Here is a 12227-nt window from a genome sequence, read left to right as displayed (position 1 = left end):
TTTTGAACAACCCTCGTACATGCATAAGGTTCCTGGCGTAAAAACAGAACAGGTTCCAATCATGCTATACGTAGAGACCAAGATCAGTCTATCAAATTTCTCGCCAGAGGAATTTTATATTTTAAGGCTACCATGATGCAGCTTATGAATGTTTTTTGTATTAAATTTGAACAGAAGAAGTAAAGTTGATTCACCAATGGAAGCAAATTAACTAACCTAACAAAGTTCACCATACAATAACATAGTTAGTACATTAAAGTTCTATTACAATTCTTCAATTTTAAAGTACCTTCCACCAGAAAGTGTCAAAGTAAAAACATATTCTTCATTTCTACCTTACAGCAGATGATGTCATATTAAAAACATAAGAAAATTATTTGCAAGTCATTCTCGTTTTCAATTATTAATAGACAGACATTATCATAGATAAAACAAAGATTTGAAAGAGACTCAAATAGAGCTAAAAAGAGCATTTATGTTTGGTTTTATGTTGAATTCTGAGAATATATGTTTATCATCCTTTGCAGATTTTTTCATTTTACATGCTCTCGCTAGTCTTGATCTTTCATGTTTTTAGGCTTATTGACCTTAGTGGAGCTCCTTTAAGTTGACAGAAAAACACCATCTTTTGTTGTATCTGTGCATTACTGAACTTACACATGAAGACACTATCCAATATTTGCTAATTAAGTATCCAATATTTTTATATATATATATTTAGTATACTGAGGCATTAATCAAATTTATACATCTGTTAGAAAACTGTGAGCTTCTGTCAAATAAATTATATATACTAAATTGAAATACAAGAACCATAAAAATTTTAAATTTTGAAAATTCATATTTGATATTGTTTATATGATAGAAGTGTTCCTATAATCTATTTAATATTATTAGAAAATTTCTTAAATTCTTAGTAACACAGAATTCATTCTCAAATTTTTCACTTGTTAAATATAGTGACCATTCCTTCATCCTTTGTGTGTGATTATACTCAGAAGTATACAAATCATGTTATTAAACAAACATGACTTCCGTCTTTCACAAAACTCTATAATGTCAAATGCCTGCATTTATATTTTATCATATTTTACTGAAACATACAAATGACTGTTGAAATGCAATAGAATTACATGTATATACGGAACTTTAGGATATAAACAATATCAAATATATCTTTTTTTTCCAACAGAAATGATCATTTATTATATATTTATAAACGAAATATTGAGAAATATTGATGAAATAAATTGTGTATTTTCATTTTTCGTATTTTCACTGTAAAAATTTATTTTTCACTGTAATCATATTTTCCGTATTTTCACTGGTGTTTTGCTGGACTACTTTCTTTTAAATTCTGCCAGTACACAAAATTTGAGGGAAAGTCTTTCAAATTTTATTGCAAAAAAGAGAAAATGTATATAATAAACAGAAAATTCAAGTTTTTTCTATAAATACATGATTTATTTTCATCTTGTGGCATGAAAATTACCATATTTCACTTGTGGCTACTGCCACTCATGAAATATTTATTTTCATACCACTCGATGAAACTAAATCATGTATTTATAGAAAAAACTTGAATATCCTCTATGTATTTCATCTTAGAATATAGGAGTATATATTTCACAGAAATTAACAGTTTGTTTTTGGCACAATGTTATTTACAAAGACAAAGTCCACACACAAAAAAATACCACCATACACCAGTAAAAAATTGCAGATTTGCTGGGAATTGTTGTCTTTTGCATTAAAATTAATCCCCTTGATTAACTGCATCCAGTGTATTCAGTGAATTCTTTTAATTAAATCTAAGCAAAACAGCAATTTTGTATTACAAATGTAGTTAAATCAGGTTGAATAATGAAAAAGAGTAAAGATAGAATCAATCACTGATAATTGAAAACATGCATACTTTTACTTTATTATTCCAGTATGTATTAAAATCCCAAATGTATAATTATTAGTAATGTTTTTATATTTCCTGGACTTAAAGTGAATTGGTCTATAATGGATGGTCTGTAATGCAATAAATAATAATGTTGATAGTAAATATTAAATATTTAACACAACAACAAACCACGAAAAAAATTATACATGCAGGTAACTGTTGTTGGCATGTGCGAGATTCATGACTAGATATTACATTTATTTATATTGCAGACATCATATTAATGTTTTAGAACAACTACAACTTTATCAACATTTTTTTCCAGGCGGCATTTTATATAATAACATGCAAATTATACATTTCTATTATTTTCATCAATATTTAAAATACTTACGGAAAATGTCCCTATTTAAAAGACCTATTCACTTAAGAATTTTTTTTTTTAAACTATTTCACATGGTACACTAAATTCTAAAATCCAGTAATTCATCAAATTCATCATACTACAGTATTTACAATCATTTACAACAAAATCTGCCAATTCTTAATCTCAAACATTCAAGTAGCATTCTTTCATACAACGAAAAAATTTATGTCAAATTTCAAAAACAAGCATCAAATTCAAGGTTGGTATAACATTGAGCAAATCTTCTCCAATTTGTAAATAGTTCAAAATGCACCAAGTGTGAGGTCTATCTAATACTCCTGCCCTACTTTTATTTCCTTGTTTACTTAATAATGCAGATTATGAATGCAAAATATGCTCTCAAAAAAGGCTGATCAAAAAGAAAAAGTCTTCCATAGAATCACATTGAGCATGTTATTTGATAGGTGAATTCACGAATCATTTTTCATAATAAGTCTGTATCAATTTACCTGACAAAATATGTTTGCACAAACAAACAAATGAAAAGTAATGAAAGTCTTGAAAAGATTCGCGTCTGCCAATTTAACCCTTTGAGCAGTTGCACCACCCATATAAATGTTTAAAAGCGAGGCCACCCTGAGCATCAAAGCATATGATGTAAACTATAATAAACTATTAGAGATGTTTTATATCAGTATTTCTATGTAGAATTTTTCTTAGATTAACACTTTTACTAAACAACAGTTCCAAATTTATATCAAAACAATTTTGTTCGATAAATTCCAGTGTATTATCCATCTTCAATGACAATATTAACCCTAACCGATGTGTCCAGTGCAGATCGAATTTGTATCATCAGATCATGGTCCACACTATTGGCTATTCTGTCCGTACTTAAAAAAAAATTCTCTAACCTTGATATGGCATTAAACTAAAATATCGCAATAAAATGAACTGCATACATGTACCAGTTGTTGTCAAATGTCCATAGCACTGAAGCAGAGGATATTAAGACTGAAAAATAATCATTTTACCCCCCCCCCCCACCAAAAAAAAAAAAATTAAAACAAAAAATGGAAAAGGGAAATCTAGTCTTTCAAAGCATTGTTTAGAGGAACTAGATTAAATAAACTTTTATACTTTTTACCTTTGCTTACATTGTAAATTTTGTTCATTAATCTTGAGGCATTCAGCTTTAATCGAGCACTGATACATGTATCTCCAATATTAAATTTCTTACCTTAATTTGGCAGTGAAGCAGGAGTATTCCTTATAAATTTCCTGTCCAATTTGCGTCCTCATTCCTCTTCTGTACCCATGATACAACCCATTACACGACCATGGATTCTCAACACACTGAAATTTAGCAATGCTACAAGTTAACATGTTTTTCTAATCACCATTCTTCTTCACTATTTGCATTTTAAAATGACACATCTATGCTGCCAGGGACAATGTATGAATTTATACAACAAGACACCGTTAACCATTGATAAAATTCTTGAAACACCATGTGCACATTACTGTAACTTACTGAATAGGCATAAATGACATGGCATTCATTGGCAACAAAGAAAATTGGAAAAGCAGTAATTTCTTCAAAGTTGTGAATGCCATATGAATATTTTTTATTTGTAACAGAGAGATGCAAATGCACCAGAAGATTTTGCTGTCACAGTGTGACTGGTATTCAAACTTGTGACCACTAACTTACAAGTGACAGTATCAATACTCTATTGCAACAGAGCCTTTTTACAGACTAATTTGACAATCCTCAATTTCTATTTTATGTTAGTTTCTAAACAGGAGAATTTAAACCTCTTACACTTTTCTGGAGAACTGTGTAGTTTCTTAGGGCCTTTTTCAACAATTAAAAAAAAAACAAAAAAACATCCCCTGGCTTAATTTGGGACAAATTACACATGTTTATATTTTGTGTTGCATTTTGAGAAATGCCTTTCATGTACAATTATATTGTTGTTTTTAATATGTATAATCTGTCATTTCTTAAAATAAGTCAAAACAGTTCAAATTTGTTCTCAGACATTGAAATAGTTTGATCATTTGGGAATATAAACTATGAGGTTCAACTAAAGCTAATTTAACAAACTAGACTACGATCATTTCAATACATTGTAAAAAATATTTACTTAATGATGAAAGAATCCCAGTTTTCTTTTCTTTTTTTTTTCAACCATACTTTACGGAAACAGAAATTAGAATTTTTTTTATTTTGTCTTGATCTTGGCATTTTTTTCCTCTTTCAGATAATTTTCATTCTTATTTCATTATTACAGGTACTTTATGTTTTATAATAATTGAAATGGAAAATAATCATTCATTATGTGACTATGAACTGATGATAGATTAACATTATGTTTATTTTTTTTATTTTTCATTAATAATACAGTAAGTACTTATTCATTGCAACATTACGCATTTTAGATGTGCTCACAGTTTTAATAAAGGACTTGAAATGTCCAGATATGTAGATAAGCACTGTTTTATTGTTTTTACCAATTGATTTTTCATAAAAACAAATTAAAATTTTAAAATCTGTCAGACTAAAATTGATTGAAAATGCTGAAAATGATTTGTAATTCAAATGTCATCATTTTTTGTTTATATGAAATATAAAGTGGCTCAATTATCTGACACACTGGTCGCAAAAGTAACATTTCACTGTTTAATCAAGTAACCATTAAATTCTGTGGCAATATCAATGGCATGACAAATAAAATCACATGATTGTGTTCATGTAAAAACACTTTCTTGTGTATTTAGACAACATGTTGCAATACATTATTAAAGTACATGTACTCAAGTATTCCTATTTATTTAGTATTATTTGTAATTACATGATTGTACAATGTAAGAGAAATCTGTATAATAAATTGTTTTTATTTTAGAAATTCAAATGTAAATAAAAGTTATAGAACAATCTATGTCAAAAAAACTATTTAAAGTTTCTGAAACAAGACAAAACTATATGGTAACAGTGTTTTTTTTCTTTATATAACTACTACCCTAAAACGGTACCATTCCCAATAGAAAATAGACATTAAAATTCCCAATTTCCAATGTTAACCCTTTACCACATATATACGCGAAACAACGCACTTTCGACCCCCCCCCCCCTTTTTTGGGCCTCAAATAGTGAAAAAATGTCCTATTTGGGCCCCAAACATAAGTTTTCGTTTGAGAAATGTTGCTAAAAAAATTGAGCACTTTTTCGGCGCCGCCCCCCATCCAAAAGATACATCAGGGGGTTGCCAGAAGGGGGATGTGCCCCCTTCTGTTAGGGGGGTTTGAAGGGGGGCGGAGTCCCCCTCATCGCCAAGAAAATATTGGACTTGTGAGAGGCTAAAAATGACCCCAGGTCGATCATAATGTAACGTTTAACCAACGCTGAAAAGCCTTTGACTCTATCTCAATCCCTTGAGAAGTTGCAGCCCTTTGAAATAAATTTTGATGGAAAAAAATCGATGCAAAATAGTGATTTTTGGCAATTTTGAGATGTCCCCTCGTTGCCATGGTAACAGGAAATTTGAGACTGAGCATGTCGTTACAAAGGCAATGGTCCAGTCAACATTTGTGCCAAGTTTGATTAGTATTGAAGCATTTTTCATAGTTTCATAGCAGTTTGAACTTGTCACAGGAGACTTTTCAGTGAAAACGGCCATTTTTCACAATATGCTCATGGGGGAAAGGGTTAAATTCCCAAAATGACTGTTCAAAATGCCCACAAGGCAAAGTGATTTTTCTTAAATCATATAAATCCAACATATTCATATAAATCACCACTCAATAGTTCTATCTAAACAGTAGAAGCTGTTAGCTATCTTTATTCATGATGTCTAATCTTATTTGTAGCTGAAAAAATGCATTTAAAAAATTCCCAATTTTAGTCAAAATAATGCATTTTTTCCCAATCAGTCTGGTACCGGCACCATTCCCAAAGTAGAGAAAAAAAACGCTGGGTAACAAAAGTGATAAGTGAAAAACTAATTAACAGAAAAATCTTGTATTGAAATTGTCTTGAATTGACTTAAAATTTCATCTAGAGCACTGTTATCTAGAGCACTGAATCTTGAATATACTGTGTGAATAGATATAAATTATAAATTTTCTCAAGAATAATTCTAATGATATTTTCATTTCTGCATATCGTGTCAAGTATGTTATTTCTTATAATATACTGTTGAATTGTTTACTTTATTAATTGTTGGGTCATAATTTATTTCAAGAGTTACCTGTAGTGTAACTGTACCAAATTTTGCAAAAGATGTCAGACTGATGGGCAAGTCCAATAATTCTTTTCTTGGTCAGATATACATTCCTATTTTATTGTGTCACTATGCTGTGATTTCAAATCTCAGGGATTTTCTTATCTCTTGGAGAAATTGTTTTACAAAATGTATATCTTGCTTAAATTATGCTTTGCATAATTATTCTACATGTAAATTTATATTTGAATGTGTTCTAATTTGCACTTCATGATTCATCTTAGTCCAATATCAGTTTCTTTTCTTTCTTTTTTTGCTGCTGTTGGGATTTTTCTTAATTTTTAGGGAAAAAAGAAAGTATTTTGGATTGGGAATCAGTGTGATAAGGGGAAAAGTGCTCTGAATATATCCCTAAATACAGTCAAAACTGCCATAGTGACCCACTGTATTCAGCGACTTCCTGTCTTATGTGACCCTATTTGGGTCCGCCCAACGATTTTGACTATAAAGTTGCACTGTATTAAATGACTCACCGTGTTACGTGACTAGCGACCGTGATTTGAACGGTCTGGAACGGGCTAAGCACTGTTTTTAGCGACTATGTTATGAAAGATAACTCTGTTCCTACTTCCTGTTTCGTTAAAAAAAATGTCGGAAAGAAAGAAAACACGTATTGTTTTAGATCTTCAACAGAAATATGAAGCCTTACAAAAATTACAATCAAATATTCAATAGCATTTTACATGTATATTATTTTAACACTGTACACACATTTACTGCTCTTATCATAAATAAATGTTTTAACACTAAATGTATATGCTGTATTTGTATTATTTAACTTTTTAATAGTGTTTGGATGTTTTACTGTAAACCTGTATTAAGAGACTCCCTGTCTTATGTGACCTTCTTAAGAAATTCCCCTGTAGGGTCACATAAGACAGTTTTGACTGTAGCCTACTTGGATGCATAATTCTCAAGCTCTTGCATACTGCATATTATTCATTTTTCTTTAAATAGAAAAAAACCCAAAAAACATGGCTTGAGAAGATTTTGTTAACATAAGTAATAAACAGGTATCTTATTATCAACCAAGCGAAGTAACTGTCAAAAAACATGGCATCTTCAAGTTATCTAAACTCCCACAACAGGTCAACAAGTGAAAAACAGATTTTTATAAAACTAATTTTGTCAGAGTTTACAGGACTCTAGCTTAACCAGAGAAGTGACTTCTCCTTCAGCACACATTACTAGGAAGAAATTTGAAGACAAAGGGAGAAGTGAAAAGGGTTCTTGGCATAGTGACTTGACCAGGGTACAAACTTCTACTGTTAAAAGTGTTATGGCTTCACAATGTACTTCTGTTCACAATATAGTGACCAACGTGTAAGTTATTACCCATATATACACAGATGTAAAGTATCTGTAAGTTTGTTATATCCTTGGATAAGATGGGAAAAACCCTTATTATACATACCGAAAAACCCTTATTATAAAGCCATTTTCATTAGTCAATAGATACAAGTAAATTTACATGGTGAAATTTTGCATGAATCACCTATTGCCAGATATATTTAGACAGATTCCATGTGTAAACCTTTTAAACTCTCTGATAAAACAATTACAAGTATCATGTAAATTGTGCTCTGTTAATTGCTATGTTTACAGTGGCAAATTATAAAGTGATGAAACTGCACATTATGTCACTTTAAATTCAGAGCTCCAGATAACATGCCTATCAGCAAGAAATATGCATAGAAAATCTAAAATAAGCATCACTTTCAGAATTTGTGCCTCAAAGTTACGCAGAACAAAATAAAAATATGCTTGTATGTCAAAACACAAGCATGAATAATAGAAGTATAAATATTTGATATTTAAAAAAGATGATGTTTTGAGGATAAAAATACAATGTATTTTTATTTAATTGCATTAAAAAACTTAAAATTTTGTTGTCAACAACGTATGTTATAAACGAAAGTCGCAGGAAGTACAGACGGGAGGTAACTCTCATACCTGCAATTAATGATAAAATATATGTGCCAGATAATCATCGTAGGAGTTAACATATAGTATTATACATGTAGTATAAAAATTCTTAAGACATCCATTGTCATGCTTTAAAATAAAGAAAAACATATTTTAATTTCTTTCACTTTTGTTGTTGTTTTTCACCTGTTGTTTTGTACTCAATATTTTCATACCCAGTCTTATGTTACAGACATTTCTCTCTCAGACCAATACTTTTTTAAGAAAAGATATAAATCTTTCATGTTTATATTTCTTTAATTCTAATTTCAACTATAATTGTTCAAACTGGAGTACATAATCTGATAATAGTTAAAGAACTGTCAAAGGCAGATTTAAAGATAGTGTGATACATTTTCAAGAACAACATGCCAACAGATAAAATAAAGAGAAAAACATCATTGACCGTTGATATGAAACAATTTTGCTGTGTATCCTAAACCAGTATACTCTAGTCTAGGGAAGTCTGTCTTGAATGAGCATGTTTTGTATTGTTTCATATTAACTTAGTATTTTATTTGTAAAAGTTTTTCTGAAAAAAAAAGAAAGAAAAAAAATCAGTTGAATTTGTTTATTATAAAGAAATGCAAAACGCTTTTTTTACAGATTTTACCCCTTACATTTTTTAGAATTTGCATTTTACCCCTCACTAGATTTTGAAGGGTAGGAGCCCCTTTGCCAAATTAATTATCTGGAGCTCTGTTTAATGTGTTAATTGCAGTCAATCATCACAATAAATGTAGCAGTGTTATGTTACAGCAATGACTGCCTATCACCAATGAAATTTAAGTTACCACAGAAGGCAAGGGTTGAATTTATTGATAACTACTGCATGATTCATTAACATCTGTACATGTGATAAGTAAAAAATCTCCCAATCTTATAGCAAATATCTTATACTGCTTGTGAACTAAATTAAAGTTACAATTAGTGCTTTAAAGTTTAAATTTGAATCGACTTTCTTTAAACTGGGTGGTCAAGGATAACCTACAAAAGTGCAAGCATTTATTTCCAGTAGCTTCAACAGACTCCAGGCAGAGACAGCTATGAGATACAAAGGGAATCCAGGAACCAGTCCCTAGCTCTTATTGAATAGACTAGAGCTGTCATCGATAGAAGCGATATCGATGTATCATTGATATTTTTTTGTCGATCGATTATCGATTCAAATTTTAGAAAATCGATACTTTAACTTATTACTAAAAGTCTAGAAATTACTACAGTATATAGCCCATACAGAACATTAAAATAGTTTGTTTCCAGTACCTGTGGAAATGACGAAAATTAGCTCAAAACATAAACGGAAACAGGTGCCCTGTCAAAAGGACATGTCTAAAACTATACCGTGACTACTAAATGGACAGCTACTGTATGGATCTAGCTGTATTTACACTTCAGAAAAAAACATATTTCTCTGTGTTGGAAATTATATATACAAAACAATCCAATTTTAAAAAATAATTTGAAAATAAAAATCCAATAGATCTAAATCAATTATCATTATACTTAAACTGTCTTGATCTGTCAGATTCATCATTTACAATTGTCTACATTTTAGTCTATGCCCATATCTTAGCAACACTTAAAAATGGCTGAAAACATTAAAATTGTTGGGACAAAAAGAAGGCTAAAATTTCAAAGCCAATTCCCATTTGGGAACATTTTGGGTTTGTTGATGAAAAGGGGGTTGTTAACTCAAAATTAGTCCCAAGTTAGATTCGTTGTATGGCTGCCATTTAGCGGCAATACATTTAACTTGAGATCACATCTTGATCGTGGCAAGGTTAAACATCAGTCAAGTGCCAGCACCGATTGTAAAAACAATATAATCAGTAGGCTATTACTTAAAAATAAAATAATTTGTAAAATTCCTATCATATACAAAATAAATATGTATATAAATAAAATAAATTATTATTGTAACTTTGTCAAGTAAAAGCTGGTTTGACAAATCCTTGTTCTGTATGAACAGTAAAATTAAAAAAGTGTCATAAAAAGTCAATAAAATTGTATTTCAATATAATAAATTCCTATTAAACTATAGTTATTTCCAGAAATGTTTATTTTCAAAATCACATTCCTTTGCATCCTTATTATCAACTGTGTTTTTGTATCCACTGTGTTCAAGTGTCATTAGTTTCAATACTTTATGACTTGTAACAGTCACTATTATTTAACATCTACATGCAAAACTTATGCACAAATTTGAATTTTTTTATGAAACATTTATGTTTTTCTACTCTAGTCATGTTAACTAGTCATTCTAGTTAATATACATTTAAGTTTGAACTCTGTATATAGTCAAGTGAGATAGTGATTCCATAGTCATTGAAGTGTTCTGCTTATTGTGATGGTGTATAGATATGGATAGAGGCCAGTAAATGAATAACCACAATTAATACTCTGTTTTATATTTCTTTGATAATTTAAATATTTCATAGCAAAAATATATGCAAAATATGATCAGGGGACATTCATGAACAAAACACATCAAAAGCTCATGTAAAGAAGGTGTTCTTTTTACTAAAATAATTTATACAAATATGGATGTGAAATACAGGTAAATATATCGATATATCGGTGTATCGTCGATGTCTGCAATCCGATATCGATATATCGACGATATGCCTTTGACTGAATCAATGACAGCTCTAGAATAGACCCCTTGGTTCTTTTACATGCCCAGTCAGTACACATGTAAATCACTAATACATGTATGCAAGAATTACCTAGATTTCTTTTCTTACCAGTACACCATTAGGTATGTGGGAAACACTGACAGTGTCTCTGAAAAATCCCAAGGGTTATAACCTGGTTCGAACCCTGAACTTCAGTACTGACAGTCAGTGATCTAGCAAACTGAGCTATCAAGCTACCAATACCCAAGGCAGTTGACAGTTTTTGAACTAACAGTTGACAGGCTTTTCTTATCAGTAACTTTGCGAGTAAAGATTACTGGTTGCATATCTCTGTATAAATTGTATGTTAAATGGCCTGACATGTGGTAGGTTAAACATTTAATTTTAATACTAAAAGATATGTTGATTTAACTGAGATGAAGCTAGGATCACAAGCTTTTCATTGGTGTAATATAAAATAAAATTGGACTTTTAAATCGCAATTAACTAGCTGTTTAAAAATGGCAAAATTTGTATTGTTTTAGAATTAGAGATATCGATTTTAATCAAAGATATGGGAAACAACTTATGTCTTGACACTCAATATACCTCTGTTATTTATGTAGTTTATACAGAAACTGTCAATGTGAGTATTTACTGCAACACCAGTTGTGTGACCCAATATTTGATTATTTCTTAAAAAGAACACTATATGAAGTTACAACATTGAACAATATGTTTATTGCGTCATTTCCTGTAAAATATTTGAGCGTCTCACCACATACATTATAGAGCTATATATCTAATAACTTTAGCTGCATATTTTTACACAATACTACTTTTCAAGAAATGTAATACTCTTCCTGTGTATATCCGAATACTACTCATCTTTAAAATAAACATTAATGCTGTATCAACGAAAGAAAAGCAAGTGGTAAAATGTCATCAATAACAATAGCATTAAATAAAACGATTGGCAAATGCTTGATACAATTTCAATTAAAATTGAAGGCAAAAATTGCATACTTCTAATGAACGAGTCTGGACTATTTTTCTTTCCTGATCACGTGACCCGCATGTCTAATTTCTGTATCAACTGT

The 12227-nt window shown here is 30.3% G+C and overlaps 1 protein-coding gene across 1 annotated transcript in view; it reads right to left on the bottom strand.

Annotated features, from left to right (window-relative positions):
• LOC132729844 (uncharacterized) overlaps positions 1-12216 on the bottom strand; it is a 34623-nt gene extending 22407 nt beyond the window's left edge. Inside the window, exons 1-2 of the mRNA XM_060715676.1 lie at positions 12154-12216; positions 3499-3614 (exon numbers count right to left, since the gene is read on the bottom strand). The gene's annotated coding sequence lies outside the window, so the exon portion shown is untranslated. The remainder of the gene's footprint in view (positions 1-3498; positions 3615-12153) is intronic.
• Between the last annotated feature and the right edge of the window lie 11 nt (positions 12217-12227).

Source organism: Ruditapes philippinarum, unplaced genomic scaffold (genome assembly GCF_026571515.1).
Source record: "Ruditapes philippinarum isolate M1 unplaced genomic scaffold, ASM2657151v2 ctg1094_1_1_1_1, whole genome shotgun sequence".
In the NCBI taxonomy this organism is placed as follows: domain Eukaryota; kingdom Metazoa; phylum Mollusca; class Bivalvia; order Venerida; family Veneridae; genus Ruditapes; species Ruditapes philippinarum.
The sequence above is the reverse complement of the archived record's forward strand: the minus strand, read 5'-3'. Positions and strand labels throughout refer to the sequence as shown.